Source organism: Quercus suber, unplaced genomic scaffold (genome assembly GCF_002906115.3).
Source record: "Quercus suber isolate HL8 unplaced genomic scaffold, Cork oak 2.0 scaffold_99, whole genome shotgun sequence".
NCBI lineage: Eukaryota > Viridiplantae > Streptophyta > Magnoliopsida > Fagales > Fagaceae > Quercus > Quercus suber.
This window is the reverse complement of record NW_027069564.1, coordinates 987,142-1,005,333: the sequence shown is the minus strand read 5'-3', so window position 1 is coordinate 1,005,333 and position 18,192 is coordinate 987,142. Positions and strand designations below refer to the sequence as shown.

Here is an 18,192-nt window from a genome sequence, read left to right as displayed (position 1 = left end):
TTCCTATGGCACTGTACATCATCTAACTTGTCCAGGCACCTCTCAACAAAATGGTCGAGCCGAAAGAAAACTTCGTCATATTCTTGACACTGTCTGTGCTCTTCTTCTTTCTGCCAAAGTTCCTGCCCCATTTTGGGGTGGAGCCACTCTTCATGCTATTCATGCCATTAATCGCATTCCAAGCACTGTCATCCATAATCAGACTCTGTATGAGCGCCTTTTTGGGTCACCCCCTGACTATCATTACCTTCACTCCTTTGGATCTGCTTGCTTCGTTCTTCTTCAGTCTCATGAGCACAACAAACTTGAGCCTCGATCTAGACTTTGTTGTTTCCTTGGTTATGGTGAAACTCAAAAAGGGTATCGATGCTATGATCCTGTCTCTCATCATCTTCGTGTTTCTGTAATGTTGTCTTTTGGGAACACTGCTTGTTTATTGAACTCTCTCACTTTCGGTCTTCCCTAACTAACTCTTCTGTTTTAGAAATATTTCTAGATGAGTCTCCTGTTCCTTCTACAGATACCCTTGATCCTCATTTGGACTTCTCTATTCATTCTCCAGATATTTTTGATGATTCTCCTAGACAGGTTGTAGATGAACAGGTTGATGACGAGCTACCCCACTTTGAGCCTAGGTCCCCTGCTCCTGCTCTGCCTGAAGATCTTCCACAAGACATTCCACCTCGCCACTCAACCTGGGTAAGATCCATTCCTGCACATTTACTTAACTATCATTGTTACACTACCCTTGCTACACTCCATGAGCCTCAAACCTATCGTGAGGCCTCTACTGACCCTTTATGGCAGATTGCAATGAAAGAGGAAATTGATGCATTAACCAAAAACCATACTTGGGATCTGGTTACTCTCTCGCCTAGTCAATCTGTGGTTTGTTGTAAGTGGATCTATAAGATCAAGACTCGCTCTGATGGGTCCATCGAGCGCTACAAGGCTCGTCTTGTTGCAAAAGATTTTACACGAAAGTATGGGATTGATTATGAAGATACTTTTGCTCTAGTTGCATGTATCTCCTCTATTCGTGAACTCTTAGCTGTTGTCGCTGCTAGTAAATGGGATCTTTTTTAGATGGATGTTAAAAATGCCTTTCTTAATGGGGATCTACATGAAGAAGTCTATATGCAACCTCCTCCTGGTCTTTTTGTTTGAAACAAACAAGGTTTGTCGCCTTCGACGTGCACTTTATGGCCTTAAACAAGCTCCACGAGCTTGGTTTGCCAAGTTCAGCTCCACCATTTTTCGCTTGGGTTACACTGCCAGTCCTTATGATTCTACCTTATTTCTTCATCGCAATGATAAAGGCACCATTTTGCTTCTCCTATATGTGGATGATATGATCATAACTGGTAATGACCTCAGTGGCATTCAAGAACTCAAGAATTTTCTTAGTCAGCAATTTGAGATGAAAGACCTTGGACATCTCAGCTATTTCTTGGGTCTTGAGATCATTCGTTCCACAGATGGTCTTTATATTACTCAAGCCAAGTATGCATCTGACCTTTTATCTCGAGCTGGACTCACTGACAGCAAGACTGTTAACACTCTAGTTGAACTTAATGCGCATCTGACACCCTCAGGGGGGAGGGGGAAACCATTGTCTAATCCCTCTCTTTACAGACGATTGGTTGGCAGCCTAATTTATATCACAGTTACTCGTCCAAACATTTCTTATGCTGTTCATCAAGTGAGCCAGTATCTGTCTGCTCCACGATCGACTCATTATGCTGCTATTCTGCGCATTCTACGATACTTGAAGGGTTCTCTCTTCCATGGCCTTTTCTACTCAGCTCAGTCTCCTCTTGTACTTCGTGCATTCTCTGATGCTGATTGGGTAGGAGATCCCATTGATCGTAGGTCCACTACAGGTTATTACTTTCTCCTTGGTTCTTCTTTGATTTCTTGGCGAAGTAAGAAACAAACTTTCGTGGCCTGCTCCAGTTCTAAAGCAGAATATCTTGCTCTTGCTGACACCACATCTGAGCTCCTTTGGCTACAATGGCTTCTTAAGGATTTGGGTGTGTCTACATTCTCTGCTACTCTCATTTATTGTGACAACCAGAATGCCATTCATATTACTCACAATGATGTCTTCCATGAACGGACTAAACACATTGAGATTGATTGTCATTTTATCCGTTCTCATCTTGTCCATGGTGCTCTCAAGCTTTTCTCCGTCTCCTCCAAAGATCAACTTGTAGATATCTTCACCAAGGCACTTCCTAAGGGACGCACTCGTGATTTGGTTGACAACCTCAAATTGGTCTCACATCAACCTTGAGTTTGAGGGGGGCTGTTAATGTATATTATGTTATAGGCTTTAGGCCTAGCTACTTTACTTGTATAGCACACTTGTACTTGTACTACACTTTACTTGTACCTCACACATATGCTTCCTTGTACCACACACATATGCCTCCTATATAAAGGCATCGCATGTATATTTTTTCATTATGAAATGCTATACAATCATTCAGTATTTCAAACAGTAACAAAAGATGAAAATGAATTACTTTATTTAGTTAGTTTGGATCAATCTCCTATTGTCAATCAGATTCCAAATGATAGGAAGAAGGGGCATGATTTAAGTGTATTTAATTATGCATATGTCATGACGGCCACAAACAACTTCGCAATGCAATACAAGCTTGGAAAGGGGGGCTTTGGAGAAGTTTGCATGGTAAGCTCTCAATAACATACAAAAGAAAGACGTTTTAATTAATTTATGTCTTACCTTGGCTTAAACCCTATTTTATCAAAATATCAGCTGGGAGAATTGTTGACAGGGCAAAAAAATAGCCATAAAGAGACTATCGAGAAATTCAGGACAAGGAATACTTGAGTTCAAGAACAAGTTAAAACTCATATCTAAAATTCAACACATGAATCTTGTTAAGCTTTTGGGATTTTGCCTTCATGAAGAAGAGTGGATGTTAATCTACGAATATATGCCGAACAAAAGCTTGGACTCATTTCTATTTGGTTTGAAAAACATTCACCTTTTATTTTAACACTTCATTTAATTTTGGCAACAAATTTATATATTTATCTATATAAGTTTACTGAAAGTAGGTTACTAATCATTTATAACTTTTTATATTCGACAGATGCAAATAAGAGCAAGCTACTAGATTGGCAAAAACGGTTCAGTATAATTGAAGGAGTTGCTCAAGGATTAACTCATAGAGACTTGAAAGCGAGTAATATACTCCTTAATGAAAATATGAACCCCAAAATCTCTAATTTTGGTATGGCAAGAATTTTCCAACAAAATGAATTGGAAGCAAATACTAAAAGGGTTGTTGGGACATAGTAAGTAAATTAATTACAATAGACATATTACTATATTTGTATCATTTTGATCCACTACAAAAAAAAAGGCCTTAGGCCACATTTGTAAAACGCGGCCTTAGGTCCAAAAAACGTGGCCATAGGCCGATTTGGCCTATGGCCACGTTTTTTTAGGCCGCATTTTCAAATGTGGCCCAAACCCCGTGACTATAGACCAGAGGGGGTCTATGGCCGCATTTTTTAAACGCGGCCTAAGACAAGGTCCTATGGCCGCGTTTCAAACGCAGCCATAGCCTCTCACCTTAAGCCGCGTTCAAAACGTGGCCATAGGTGAAAGCTATAGGTGAAAGCTATAGCCGCATTTTTTTAATGTGGCTATAGGACTTATTTTTAGCCGCGTTTAAAAACGCAGCTATAGCCCTTTTTCCCCCCCAGGCCAGATGGCTTATGAAGGACCTCCACACCTGAGTACAATCACCACATACCCAATCAAATTTATAAATTCTTAGGAGTAGTTCAGAATCTTGTAATTGAAATTAACAACATTAATGGATTAGGAAATCTAAATAAAAATCATAATACTAAGTTGTTTCAAACTAAGTTGAAGAGAATTTTCAAGTATCTTACTCCACAAAGATTCGTTTTCAAAAAACACACTAATTTGCAGCATAGCCTAGTCGTCATGGACATGAGATTGACTTATTGTTTAGCTATTCATTCATCATCATTACAAATCACAAACTAGGAAGTGAAACAAAATTATGAAGCATCCAGCTATGTTGAGGTGTACATATATAGGTTGTTTGATTGTTCTATATTGAAATATTTATGTCATAGAACTAGATCTATTAATTGCACCATGAATGACTTTGATTTTAGTAAACCATGCACTATCAAATACATTAACAAGAAAGTAGAGGAAACCACTTACTTGTAGTAGATCAAGTGGTGCAATCGAGTATAGGCTACAGCCAAAAAAGTACTTCGAACTGCTAAACTCCGTTGGTGCATAAAGTTGTGTTAAACCATCTCAGTGATACAATGGTGAAACCTGAGCAGGTAAATCTGAGAAGTTTGTCCCCAAGTTGTTGAACACCCCCAATTTTGTCAATCCACTAAAATGTAAAGAAAAGAAAATAAAAAATGGGCATAACTTGTTAACACCAACTTTCACAAAATAAACAAATAAATAAAAGAAAGCATTGCTGGGAAATTCATATTTAAACCATTAAAAATGGACTACATTATATGATGGCAAAAGTTCTCACATGATAGCAGGACTTTCTTCATGTGAGAATTTGGTGATGTCAAGCAAAAGACAAACATTACTAATAGTGACTGAAAGCTATATATTGATAACTGTAGGCAATCATACCTACTTGCCAGGTGTCTGACCAAAATGAAATTAACATGGAGCGCACCTCTCAAACTCCTTTCTCTTCATAGAGCCTCTCATTTTTTTTTTCACCACATTTTAATTCTCATAAATTATATGTCAACAATAAAACATTTGAATGTACAGAGTAAACTAGTGTCTAACTATATTCCAAATAGAGAATAGTTCCCTTTTCACAGAAATTCAACTGAATTCAATAGGTCTAAAGACTATAGAATTTTAAAATCTTTGTGCAAGAAGTCATATAAAACAACAAACACACACAAAAACAGAGAGAAAAAAAAAAATCAAAATGGGTCAAGAAAGTCCCTCACAATTTCAATCAGGATGTAAACATACCTTAGAGATTGACATATCATATGTTCGACACCTAAGAGCTCCATAAAAGTCCAAAGCTGCCCAATCACCAAAGCCAATACATAAATTGAAAGTTCAAAAAGGGTATAAAACACCTTTCAACGTTTAGACCCCAAATTACAAAAATACCAATTCAAGCTTTATATCAAACAATTAATGTGCGGAATATGATAACAAGCTTATAACAGAATTGATAGAACAATCTAAGCCAAATATAAACACATCCACAGCAGTAAATATAAGGCAAAGGTAAAGGGAAAGAAGATGCAAACACACGGACAACACACAATGTGTTATCGAAGAGGAAACCGAAGTCCTCGGCGTAAAACCTCTCCGCCGCCCTCCAAGCGGTCAAATAATCCACTAAAGAATGTAGTTGGGATACATGAACAGCAAAAGACCCTCCAAGCCTAATCTACCCAAGTACCTAAGCCCTCCAAGCTTCATGCTCCAACGAGGTTACGCCGAACCTATTTCTTCTCTAGCTTCCCAGATTCCGCTACTTGACCATAGCATCAACCAATGTATATTGATTCCTTTCCAAACTGCTTCCCAAAGCACCAAATGGACCTTCTCACAGACGTAGGTGTGGTGAGACAAGGGTTTGGTAAATGACCTCTCAAGGGTATGACAATGGAGAGGAAGAGAGTAGAGGAATTTGTAGAGTCTCTTTAGATGAAGATTGGGGATGAATCAATCTTGTATTTCTCTAAGGTTTTCTCTCACAAAATTCTCTCTGGAAGCTCTCTCAATATGATGTGTATAATGGTGTATATATAGTAGGGTAAGAAGGGAATGCAAAACGTTAGTTTTTGCCAAACAGGGCAAGTTGGCGACTTGATCTCGCGGCTTGGCCAAGTCGCGAAATCAAGTCGCGACGTAACGGCCTGGCCAGACTGGAACTTTTGTCCTATAGCGTGACAACTGGCGCGACCCTTCAGCTTCCCAGTATGCCTCTCACGTGACTGCCTTTCGCGGCTTGCCAGTCGCGAACCACCCGCGAGTCCTAGTCGCGAGACTCTGTTTTTCTTGCACACTCTTGAGCTTTTCTTCACATCTTCTCATACACTACCCTTACAATTTTTCCACCTAAATACAGGGTTACTAAGTGCTAAATTACAAGCAAATTGGTCATGAAATAAAGCGAATTAGATGGTTGATTAAATTCAACCTTACAATCTCCCCCTTTGGCTATTTCATGACAAAACCCTACAACAAACTCTAGACTTAAACGTGAGTTGGGAATGGTTAGAAAACTCACTCACACCTAACTCTAGATTCTGAAAAGCTCTTGAACATATGAATAAGTAACTCCTGAAACACAACAACATAGCAATATCATTATACGCAGAAAACTTAATATGCATATGGAGCAAAATAAGCATGATCAAGCAAAAATGAACATAGGCATAAAAGTAATAATTCATGGCAAGATCAACACCAGTAGTCACTTAAGCAAAAGTGATTACTATGTTCATTCACACAAGGAATGAACATCCGGACATGCAAAAATGATAAACTCAATTGAAGAGAATCATTTGCAAGTCCAACACTCAACCAATGCATACAAACATATATGCATCTAGGAACAATCCTACAAGGGCACAAGAGTGTTGTACTTAGGGTAATGCAAAGTATTAACAAGTACCAAAACACAAAGCACAAAGACTGCATATGCAAAGTTTTTGCAAATACATGGCACAAACCATACAAGCCTACAATCATGCAAAAGTGCTAGAAACAACCCTCAAAACTTACAAAAGCAACAATGGGTACAAATCACAAACAAACAATGCTTAAAGCTGAATAACATCATACTATATAAGTAAACCCCAAAGATTCACAAGTGTACCAAACTTAAAGCACATATATTTAAAACAAGAAAAATGTATCATACTTAAAGAAGAAACATAACATAATTAAACTCCTCCTCAAGAGCTACCCCAAAAGTTCTCCCCCTTTTTGACCGGAATGGCCAAAGAGTCAGTGATCCTGGCTGGTATGAATGCTATCAAACTTTGCAGAAAGTACATCAAGCTGGTCCTGCATTACTGTCATCCTCTCTGTCTGTTGATTCTGAACATCACGGATAGTATCAAGTCTCTCCAGAATGATCTGAAGGGTATCAGGAGGAACAGATGATGAGGTAGAGGGTCTGCTCCTTTTGACTCTTACTCTATGTGTGGAAACTGATCCTGCTCCTTTTGCTTCAGTCTCCATAGGATCTCCTTCTTCATGGACACCCTCTTCTTCTTCACCTGGAAGACGACTCTGGATCCGTACTGGAGTAAATTTGTTGATGGCTGATAAAGGAGGCATGGGACTGATATCTTGTGGGATTACCACCCTCTTTTCTTTGAAAATTCTCATGAGAAGGCTTGGAAACACCAGCTTGGGCCTCGAGGTGGTTTTGGTTTCATCCACTATAGTGTCAAAAATGTGGGAACTGATGTCAATAAAAGTGTTTTCCTTAAGATCCATAAGAAAGATGGCTCTGGCATTCGTCAATGTAGTCATCTTCCTTATAGGGTACAGATTGTACATCATAATTGTTGTTAAACACCTCATGTCTTTGGGAAAGTCAGAAGTGTTGAGACATCTCCTTTCTAAAACTCCACCAATCTTTTTCTGGACAGTTTCCAGAGAGACCATTCTGTCCTTGTAGTTTGTAAATTCATAATCTTCTAAACCCTCCAGTCCCAAAACCTTATTAATGTCATGAGCATCTAAGGTAAACTTCTTTTTCCTCACCCAACAACTCAACTCTTCCTCCCTTATCACAGCATTGGCATAGAATTCTCTGATAAGAGGTTCACACACTAAAGGTAAGTCACCCAGAAGTTTCTCCTAGCCTCTTCCACAAATCTGTATCCCTCAAGTCATGCAAATCCACAAATCTCTCCTAGATAATTGTTCCTTTTACGAAGGAATCTCTGTATCTCTCAAAATGTTTGACTGATCTAAACAGGTTGCTATCCATTTTTAATCTCTTATCAGCCTTCTTAGCAGGAGTCTTCTTCTTAGAGGATGTGGAAGCCATCTGTAAAAACTCAGAAAAGTTCACAACAAGGACACAAAACAATATGTGGAAATATACTCAAATTAGTAACCATGTAATTATCAGGAAGAACAGAGTATTGAGCAACAACACAAACCAAGAATAGATGACAAAGAAACAAGATATAACATAGTAATCACAGATTAACCAAGTTCAATCTGTAAAGATGAAATTTTAATACAGACAGATGAAAACAGCTATCACTGAGATGTAACCAACAGAACATGGAATGTGCAAGTTAATCCCTAGAAGCAGGATCATGCTCAAGATGTGTAAATACACACACAAAATAGATTGAACCACATAACCAAGGTCACACACAAGACAGGCACACATTACATTTGAGAAAACATCACATAGCATCCAACAAACTGTATACCCAAAGGATATACCCATAGAAAAACAAATGTCAAACATGAAAACCATGAATGAGAAGATGAAAAACATGAAATACCATAATAGAGTAAACCCAAGAAGCTAGGCATTACCAAAAGAGAACAAACCACACCATCAAAACACCAATTTTAAGCATAAAAGATCAGAATACCCACATAGCAATCCGAACAGTAAAACACAGAGATTCAAGAGTATTTTTCATAAAACATGAAAATGGAGTAAAGAACAAGAAAGCTCATACCTTTTTCTTGAAGATTTGTGCAGAGATGATGCAGAAATGAAGGATTTTTCAGTGATATTCGAAAGCTTTGAGAGAGAGAGTGAAGAAGGCAATGAACAGTTGCTAAAAATCGAGGGAAAATTGAAAAACAGTTCTTAGACTGTCTTCAAAAATGCAAAACACGCGTTTTTCGCGACTTATCCAAGTCGCCAGTAAGTCGCCAGATCAAGCCGCGAAACACTGTGAAGGTAAGACTCTAGAAAAATCTTCTAAGTGTTTTTTTTCGCGACTGGAAGGTTTAGCCGCGAAGGAGTCATGAGCTGAGCTGCGAAAATCTCTGAGTAAACCTCGTGATTGAACCTTCCACCCGTGAACAAGCTGCCAAAATGAGCCGCGAAAAGAGCAAAACACAAATTTTTCAAAAATTTTCTAAGTATTTTTCGCGACTAGAGTGCTGACTCGCCAGTAAGTTGCGAAAATCTCTGATTAAGCTCGCGACTAGGGCTTGCGACTGTGCTGACCCGTGACTTAGTCGTCAAAACAGGGCAACACTGTTTTTGAGAAAATTTTACAATTTTGTAAAAGCAAAGTACTTTTCAAAAACACAACAAAACACTCAAAAATCTTTTTGTGTTTGTCCACAAAGATTGAGCATGTGAAAACACGTTTAAACAAGTACAATCACACAAATGAATATGACATTCGTTGAACATAGACTTGTGTGATGTGTGTGGATATCAAAAATGAGATAGTTCTTAGTCCAATGTGAAGCTTCAATGATCAATTCAATCAAGGCATACACAACTAGCACTAAATAATGTGACCTATCTCAATTATAGAAACATGCATATATGACCTCCCACAAGTACTTGATAACAATTCTTTGAAGCTTTTCATTTGGCTCCATATTCAACATATCGTTTGCAACATTTGAGCAAAGAGAATCTCATTGTGAGATAGATGCCTGAAATTTTTGACATTTCAATTGATGAATTAGCCTTTGGCTTTTTGAGCATCACACATTTTATTTTGGTCACTTTCCCTTTTTCCTAGTCAAATACCAGTGTGTACAATAGGCTTTTGCAGCTCTATATCTCTTTTCATTTGGAGATTTACATTTAGAGAGCTCTTTTAAAGCATAAAAATAAAAGGTGGGAAGATATATAGGCATGAGTCTATGCATGTCTCAAGATCAACAAAACCATTCACTAATCATTCATGACAAGGTTGAAGATCTATTTACAACAATCACATAGATTTCAAAATTTCTTCCACAAAGATATGAGTGCATGAGAGACAAGCTAAGCTCGTTAAATGCACAAAGCCATAAGTACAAAGGTACAGGACAAAACATGCTTGGAGACAAAACTCAACAAAGTGATCAAACTTTTTGGATTTTCAACTTTTTATGTGGTTTTGGATTTTTGACACAAAAACAGTAGAAGAAAGATCAAAAACAAAAAGAATAAAAGCATTTTAAACACAAACAAACCACAAATTAAACAAATGCTCAAAAACACAAAGCAACTAACCAATCTTATCCACAAATCATAGGAAGAATTGATGCATGAACATGTTATAATGCTTATGCATGAGTACCCTTTGTCACCCACACATCACGTGCGTTTGGGGTGATATCCTTGATGGATCGGGTACGAGAGTTAGGACTTTCAAACCTCCTGTTGAAGCTCTCCAAGCAGGTGGTGAAGGCACCGATCATCTTCATCACGTTCGTCATTCCTAGATCATTGTTTTGACTTCTTGGTTTCTCACCACCCCAAGACCTCTTGTCATTCCTTCTTCCTCGTGACCGAGGTGCGCTTGCATTGTTGTCTACTCTCAGCTTTTGACAGTTGGGTCTAGTATGCCCTCGTAGTCCGCAAGTGTATCCAAGTCATCTGAGGATTCCACATGAGCGATGGTCATGAATGCGGAGAAATTTCCTTCTCCATCACAGCTCTCGTCAAAATTAGAATTTGATGAGTCCGAATCACTTAAAGTGGTGGCATACACCTTTCCCTTCGACTTCAAGTAGTTTGGACATTCCTTTTCAAAATGCTCATGCCCATTACATTCAAAACATGTAATTCCTTGTGAGGATTGGGAATCTTTACCATCTTTTCTTCGGAAGTCTTTCTTCTCTTTTTCGGCACTCTAGAATTTTCTTTTGTCACCAAATTTTCCACTATTCTTGAACTTTAGGCATTTCCGGAAGTTTTTTACAAGATACGCCACATCATTATCTACTGTATCCTCTTCTGAAGATTCATGAGACCCTATCCTCTCATCAATTATCTTAAGAGCAAAGGATTTGCTCTTCTTTGCTGAAGGAAGAGACAACTCATATGTCTGTAGAGAACTGACCAGCTCCTGAACCTTGATTTCATCAAGATCTTTGCTCTTTTCAATGGTTGTAACTTTAGCACGAAAACTTTCTGGTAGTGACCGAAGGATCTTCCTTACAACTTTAGACTCTTCCGTCTTTTCCCCCAAATTAAATTTTCCAATGACCACCTCATTTAGTTTACTATAGAAAGAGTCAAAAGACTCATCCTCATCCATCTTTAGCTGCTCAAAGCGAGTGGTCAGCATTTGAAGTTTAGTGTCTTTCACCTTCTTAGTTCCTTCATATGTCGTCTCCAGAATCTCCCATGCTTCTTTAGCAACAGTAATATGAGAAATCCTGTGAAATTCTTCTGGAGAGATACCACAGAAAATGGCATTCAATGCTTTACTGTTTGCATTAGCTACCACAAGAGTTGCCTTGTCCCAAGTGGATTTAGCATCCACTGCCTTTGTCCAACCTATGTCAACTGCATCCCACACAGCTTCATCCATAGAACACAAAAACACCCTCATTCGGACTTTCCAAAAAGCATAGTTATTACCATCAAAATATGGTGGAGCAATGAGAGATTGAGACCTATCCATCACAATAAGGGGTCAAGGATCACACTTAGTTATTAACACCACAACAAGTGTACCCGCTCTGATACCAATTGAAAGTTTAAAAAGGGTATAAAACATCTTTCAACGTTTAGACCCCAAATTACAAAAATACCAATTCAAGCTTTATATCAAACAATTAATGTGCGGAATATGATAATAAGCTTATAACAGAATTGATAGAACAATCTAAGCCAAATATAAACACATCCATAGCAGTAGATATAAGGCAAAGGTAAAGGGAAAGAAGATGCAAACACACGGACAACACACGATGTGTTATCGAAGAGAAAACCGAAGTCCTCAGCGTAAAACCTCTCTGCCGCCCTCCAAGCGGTCAAATAATCCACTAAAGAATGTAGTTGAGATACATGAACAGCAGAAGACCCTCCAAGCCTAATCTACCCAAGTACCTAAACCCTCCAAGCTTCTTGCTCCAACGAGGTTACGCCGAACCTATTTCTTCTCTAGCTTCCCGGATTCCGCTACTTGACCATAGCATCAACCAATGTATATTGATTCCTTTCCAAACTGCTTCCCAAAGCACCAAATGGACCTTCTCACAAACGTAGGTGTGGTGAGACAAGGGTTTGGTAAATGACTTCTCAAGGGTATGACAATGGAGAGGAAGAGAGTAGAGGAATTTGTAGAGTCTCTTTAGATGAAGATTGGGGATGAATCAATCTTGTATTTCTCTAGGGTTTTCTCTCACAAAATTCTCTCTAGAAGCTCTCTCAATATGATGGGTATAATGGTGTATATATAGTAGGGTAAGAAGAGAATGCAAAACGTCAGTTTTTGCCAAACAGGGCAAGTTGGCGACTTGATCTCGCGGCTTGGCCAAGTCGCGAAATCAAGTCGCGACGTAACGGCCTGGCCAGACTATAACTTTTGTCCTATAGCGTGACAGCTGGCGCGACCCTTCAGCTTCCCAGTGTGCCTCTCACGTGACTGCCTTTCGCGGCTTGCCAGTCGCGAACCACCCGCGAGTCCTAGTCGCGAGACTCTGTTTTTCTTGCACACTCTTGAGCTTTTCTTCACATCTTCTCACACACTACCCTTACAATTTTCCCACCTAAATACAGGGTTACTAAGTGCTAAATTACAAGCAAATTGGTCACGGAATAAAGCCAATTAGATGGTTGATTAAATTCAAATATCACTACTTCCCTTGGATTGGAGTTCCAGATGCTGGCTGTGGACACCAGAGAGAATGCGATAAAGAAGTAGACCGTAAACAAAGGGGAAATTGAATGTTAAACATTATTGCTTCCACATAATTAATGAAGCTATAAACTTGAAAATTAAAAAAAAAAAAAAAAATCTAATTTGATGTAGTGGGTACATGTCTCCTGAGTATGCCATGGAAGGAGTTTTTTCTATAAAATCTAATATTTAAAGTTTTAGAGTTCTTATGCTCGAGATCTTGAGTGGAAGGAAGAACAATAGTTTTTTCAAGATGGAGCACTTGTTCAATCTAGTAGGATATGTATGTCAAACAACTATGAGCTTAGATGATTCTATGATATTTAATGCTAGTATTTCTGATCATGTATAATCTTGTATGTCAAACAACATGTATTTCTGATAATGAACCCAGCACTTGATGATTCATATATGGATCAGATGCTTCATTGCATTCATGTTGGTCTCCTATGTGTTGAACATAGTGCAATTGATTGGCTAGCAATGTCAGATGTCTTAGCTATGTTGACTAATGACAATTTGTCATTGCCGTCACCCAAGAAACCTACATTTTCTCTTGCAAGACGAGTAATTGAGGCGCATATATCTGACAAAGAATCAAAATGTAATTTGATAAATTGGGCGTCAATTTCTAATATGGTTCCAAGATAGAGGCATGTTTTTAGTATCAGTTCATACACTTGAGTACGTTAATTAATGTTGGTTTAAGCTTAGTAACCAACAAATATTCCCAAGAATTGAATGTTTTCACTTAAATATTTACTGCTATACATACTTAGTTACATGTAATTGTGGGTTTGAGTTAGCTTAATTGATAAAGTATCTGATAGTTGAATAAGAGATCTAGAGTTCAAATTCCCGCCTATACCAAAAACTGATTGGGGTCTTAGTTTGATGATAGCCAATTTTCATACCAATCGGATGTAATTTACCATCTGATCTTTAAACTCAACTTTTATGCATTATTTTAAAATATAAAAACTTAAACTTAAACAATTGATTGATGACATAACTATTAATCTTTGATCACCTTAAAATTTTGTAAATATGAGAAATATATGAAGATAATGTAATCTAATGGTAGATTTGTCAAAATTCACATTGAATTAATAAATATAGGGTTGGGTTCAAGTTATACCTAATGTAACTCTAAAAAATGCTACACCAACCAATAACTTATTATTGAATTCATATTTTGAAAATCCAACCGATTGATTGCATGCTCTATATGTTCTTAACATGCATGCCAATTTTCATGCCAATCGGATGTAATTTACCATTTGATCTCTAAACTCATCTTTTATGCATTATTTTAAACTACAAAAACTTAAATTTAAACAATTGATTGATGACGTGACTATTAATATTTTATCACCTTGAAATTTTGTAAGGTTGAAAAATATATAAAGATAATGTAATTTAATGGTAAATTTGTCAAAATTCACATTGAATTAATAAATATACGGTTGGGTTCAAGTTACACCTAATGTAACTCTAAAAAATGTTACACCAACCAATAACTTATTATTGAATTCATATTTTGAAAATCCGACCGTTTGATTGCATGCTCTATATGTTCTTAACATGCATGCCAATTTTCATGCCAATTAGATGTAATCTACCATTTGATCTTTAAACTCATCTTTTATTCATTATTTTAAACTACAAAAACTTAAATTTAAACAATTGATTGATGATGTGACTATTAATCTTTTATCACCTTGAAATTTTGTAAGGTTGAAAAATATATAAAAATAATGTAATTTAACGGTAGATTTGTCAAAATTCACATTGATTTAATAAATATAGGGTTGGGTTCAAGTTACACCTAATGTAACTCTAAAAAATATTACACCAACCAATAACTTATTATTGAATTCATATTTTGAAAATCCAACCGTTGGATTAGATGTTCTATATGTTCTTAATGTGCATGCCAATTTTCATGCCAATTAGATGTAATTTACCATTTGATCTTGAAACTCATCTTTTATGCGTTATTTTAAACTACAAAAACTTAAATTTAAACAATTGATTGATGACGTGACTATTATTCTTTGATCACCTTGAAATTTTGTAAACATGAAAAATATATAAAGATAATGTAATCTAACGGTAGATTTTCAAAATTTACATTGAATTAAGTAATATAGGGTTGGGTTCAAGTTACACCTAATGTAACTCTAAAAAATGTTACACCAACCAATAACTTATTATTAAATTCATATTTTAAAAATCCAACCACTGGATTACATGTTCTATATGTTATTAACATGCATGCCAATTTTCATGCCAATCAGGTGTAATTTACCATTTAATCATCTGAAATTTTGGGGCTAGGAAATTTAAAGGTCTATTGCAGCGGTCCATCCCGCCGCAAAAAGGAGTACATATTGCAGCAGTTCATTGACACGCCGCTATATCCAAGCTTAGCACTGCTAAAACTAGTCTATTGCATTGGGTCATTGGCCCGCCTCTAGAGTAGACGCTACAGATTGGTGTCTTGCCCAACAAAAACTTGAATTACTTTCTATTTGGTTTGAAAACATCCAGTTTTGTTATCTTAAATTTTTCCTATGAAAACATTTGTTTTCTTCAACCAATTTATATATTTTTTTAAGTAAATTCTTATTTTGGTAGATTCGAATAGAAGCAAGCTACTAGATTGGAAGAACGTTTCAGTATAATTGAAGGAATTGCTCAAGGATTGATCTATCTCCATAAATATTCAAGGTTGAAAGTTATTCATAAAGATTTAAAAGCTAGCAACATACTCCTTGATGAAAGTATGAATCTGAAGATTTCTAATTTTAGAATGGCAAGAATTTTCAAACAAAATGAACTGGAAGCAAATACTAATAGATCTTGTTGGTACATAGTAAGTTAACTAGACATCATTCTTCTAAAAGAAGTGGACAGTACATCCATAGTCTTGCATTTAATTTGCTGCTAATTGAACAATATTAGTGCTCCTATAATGTTTAATTAGTGAAACGATAATGTTTATTTTCTGTTTTGGTGTAGCGGATATATGTCTCCTAGGTATGCTATGGAGGGTGTGTTCTCAATCAAATCTGATGTCTATAGCTTTGGAGTCTTAATGCTTGAAATCTTGAGTGGTAAAAGAAATAATAGCTTCTATCATGCTGAACATGCGCTCAATCTAGTTGGATCTGTATGTAATATATATAGACTTAAATCATATACACTTTCATGGTTGTTTGTTCCCAACATTTTAAATGACCATTACCTTTACTTTTTTTCTCTTCAGGCATGGGATTTGTGGCAAGAAGGTAAAGGGCTAGAATTAGTTGATCTAACAATAAGGGATTCATGTGTTGAGTATCAAGTATTGAGATGCATTCATGTCAGTCTCTTATGTATGGAAGATGGTATTGTTGAGCGTCCTACCATGTCAGATATGCTATCCATGTTGACAAATGAAAGTACACAATTGCCTTTATCTAAAAAACCAGCATTTTCTATGGAAAGAAAGCAATTGAGGCGAATACTCCTAATAATGAATTAGAACTTCATACAGTGAATGGCTTGTCCATTTCTGATATGGATGCCCGATTAGGGAATGATTTTCTTTTGTGATCTTGCATGACACATCATAGTTTTCCTCATCAATGAAATTATTTGGAAGCCACAACTTTCCTTGCCAAATTACTGTACTCAAGTTTTGAATTTTGAAACACCGTATTTTGGCTGCTACCAATGCAACTTTTTGGGCTTTTGCAATAGGAGGGTCTTGGTCTTCCTTTAATTTGAATAACTCTATTCAAATATAACTTCTCCTTCATGATATCTAATTACTTTCGCTATGCATGCTTTTCCTTACTTGTGGTTGCATCAAAGTTAACATTCAAAAATGGGAGACATTAAATGATGTGCGTATAAGACATTAAATGATATGCGTATCTTAATTAGTGATTCAATGCGTGGTAAATTCTACTATATGTAAGCTTTATGTTAAAGCTGGCACTGCTTCTCCTTTGTAGTAAATTCTACGAAAGGAATTTCATTGCAACAGGTTGGAAAATAGGGACCCATGCTAGAAAAGCTTGTGTATACTTTCCACGAAGGTATAAACATTATGTTCTCTTGGTCATAATTCCACGTAAAAATGACACAGTTGACTGTCTTATTGTCAATCACGATATTGTCATCGAATAGCCTTTGTTAAAAGAAAAAAATTAATTTACGTACAAATTAGCCTTTGTCAATCACGATATTATTTTACGAACAAATTATTTTTCAACTTTTTGAAAATTAATTATTTTAAAAAGTTTTATATTTGAAAAATTAAAGAAAATACTTGTACTTTAAATAAATGTACGTAGTTTCAAACGGGATGTGAAATATACACCACTTTTAATGCTTTCATGGAAGATAATGCATAAGAATTTCCACATAAAAGTTAATTGGTGTGCTAATCTTTCAACCTATGGAGAGTTAGGGTTCGTTTCATTAGAGGGGTGAAAAAGTGGAAAAATAGAAAATGGTGAGAGGATGGAAAAGTAGGAGGGTAGAAAATATTTTCCTTTTTCTCTTTTTTTTTTTTTTTTTTTGATTGGGAGTGGAAAAGTGGAGGGATAGAAAAAATAAGTTTAAATAAATTTACTCATATATCTTTATTATATAATAAATCAACTATCACACCCAGGCCCTAGAAAATCAAAAGAAAAAAAAAATAAAAGAAAGAAGAGGCAAACGTTTTTGCCAAAAAAAAAAAAAAAAGGCAATTGGACAAAGCCCATATGCACATGCCCATGGGAATTTTTTTCAATAAAAAAAAATGCATCCCTACTTAGTTTTCTCTCCATTTTTAAAAGAAAACATTTTTGTGAGCCCAAAGAAAAAACTAACACCCAAAGTAGTACAATAATACTCATAAAATGTTTAAAGCACAATGTAGAGGCAGTGGTAGATTTCAAGGGAAAAAACACATGTATAAAATTAAAATCATAAAACCAAAAAAAATTTGAAAAAATTATTAAAACAATTATATACTAAAATAGAAATTAAAATTTTTCCTATAATTTTTTAATTTACTTAGCTCTCACAAAATATAAAATAATTCACTCACATTTTGAAGCAAATAGCAAACACATACATAGCTAAATACAAGAGTTCTCTCCTTCACGCACATTTTGGTCCTAGAGATCTCCTTTTTTTATCTGTGTGAGCTACTACTATTTTTTTTTTTTTTAATGGATAATGTTATGTTCACGACAATTTTACAATAAATTTTAAATAAAAAACAGTTCCAAGTCGGTAAAAAGGTTATATCAATTTCAGACA

At 36.3% G+C, this 18,192-nt stretch overlaps 2 pseudogenes; both read left to right on the top strand.

Annotated features, from left to right (window-relative positions):
• The first annotated feature begins 1,420 nt into the window (after positions 1-1,420).
• Positions 1,421-13,536, top strand: LOC112006046 (G-type lectin S-receptor-like serine/threonine-protein kinase At1g11330; annotated as a pseudogene).
• Positions 13,537-15,158: 1,622 nt separating this feature from the next.
• Positions 15,159-16,414, top strand: LOC136061199 (receptor-like serine/threonine-protein kinase SD1-8; annotated as a pseudogene).
• The last annotated feature ends 1,778 nt before the right edge of the window (positions 16,415-18,192 follow it).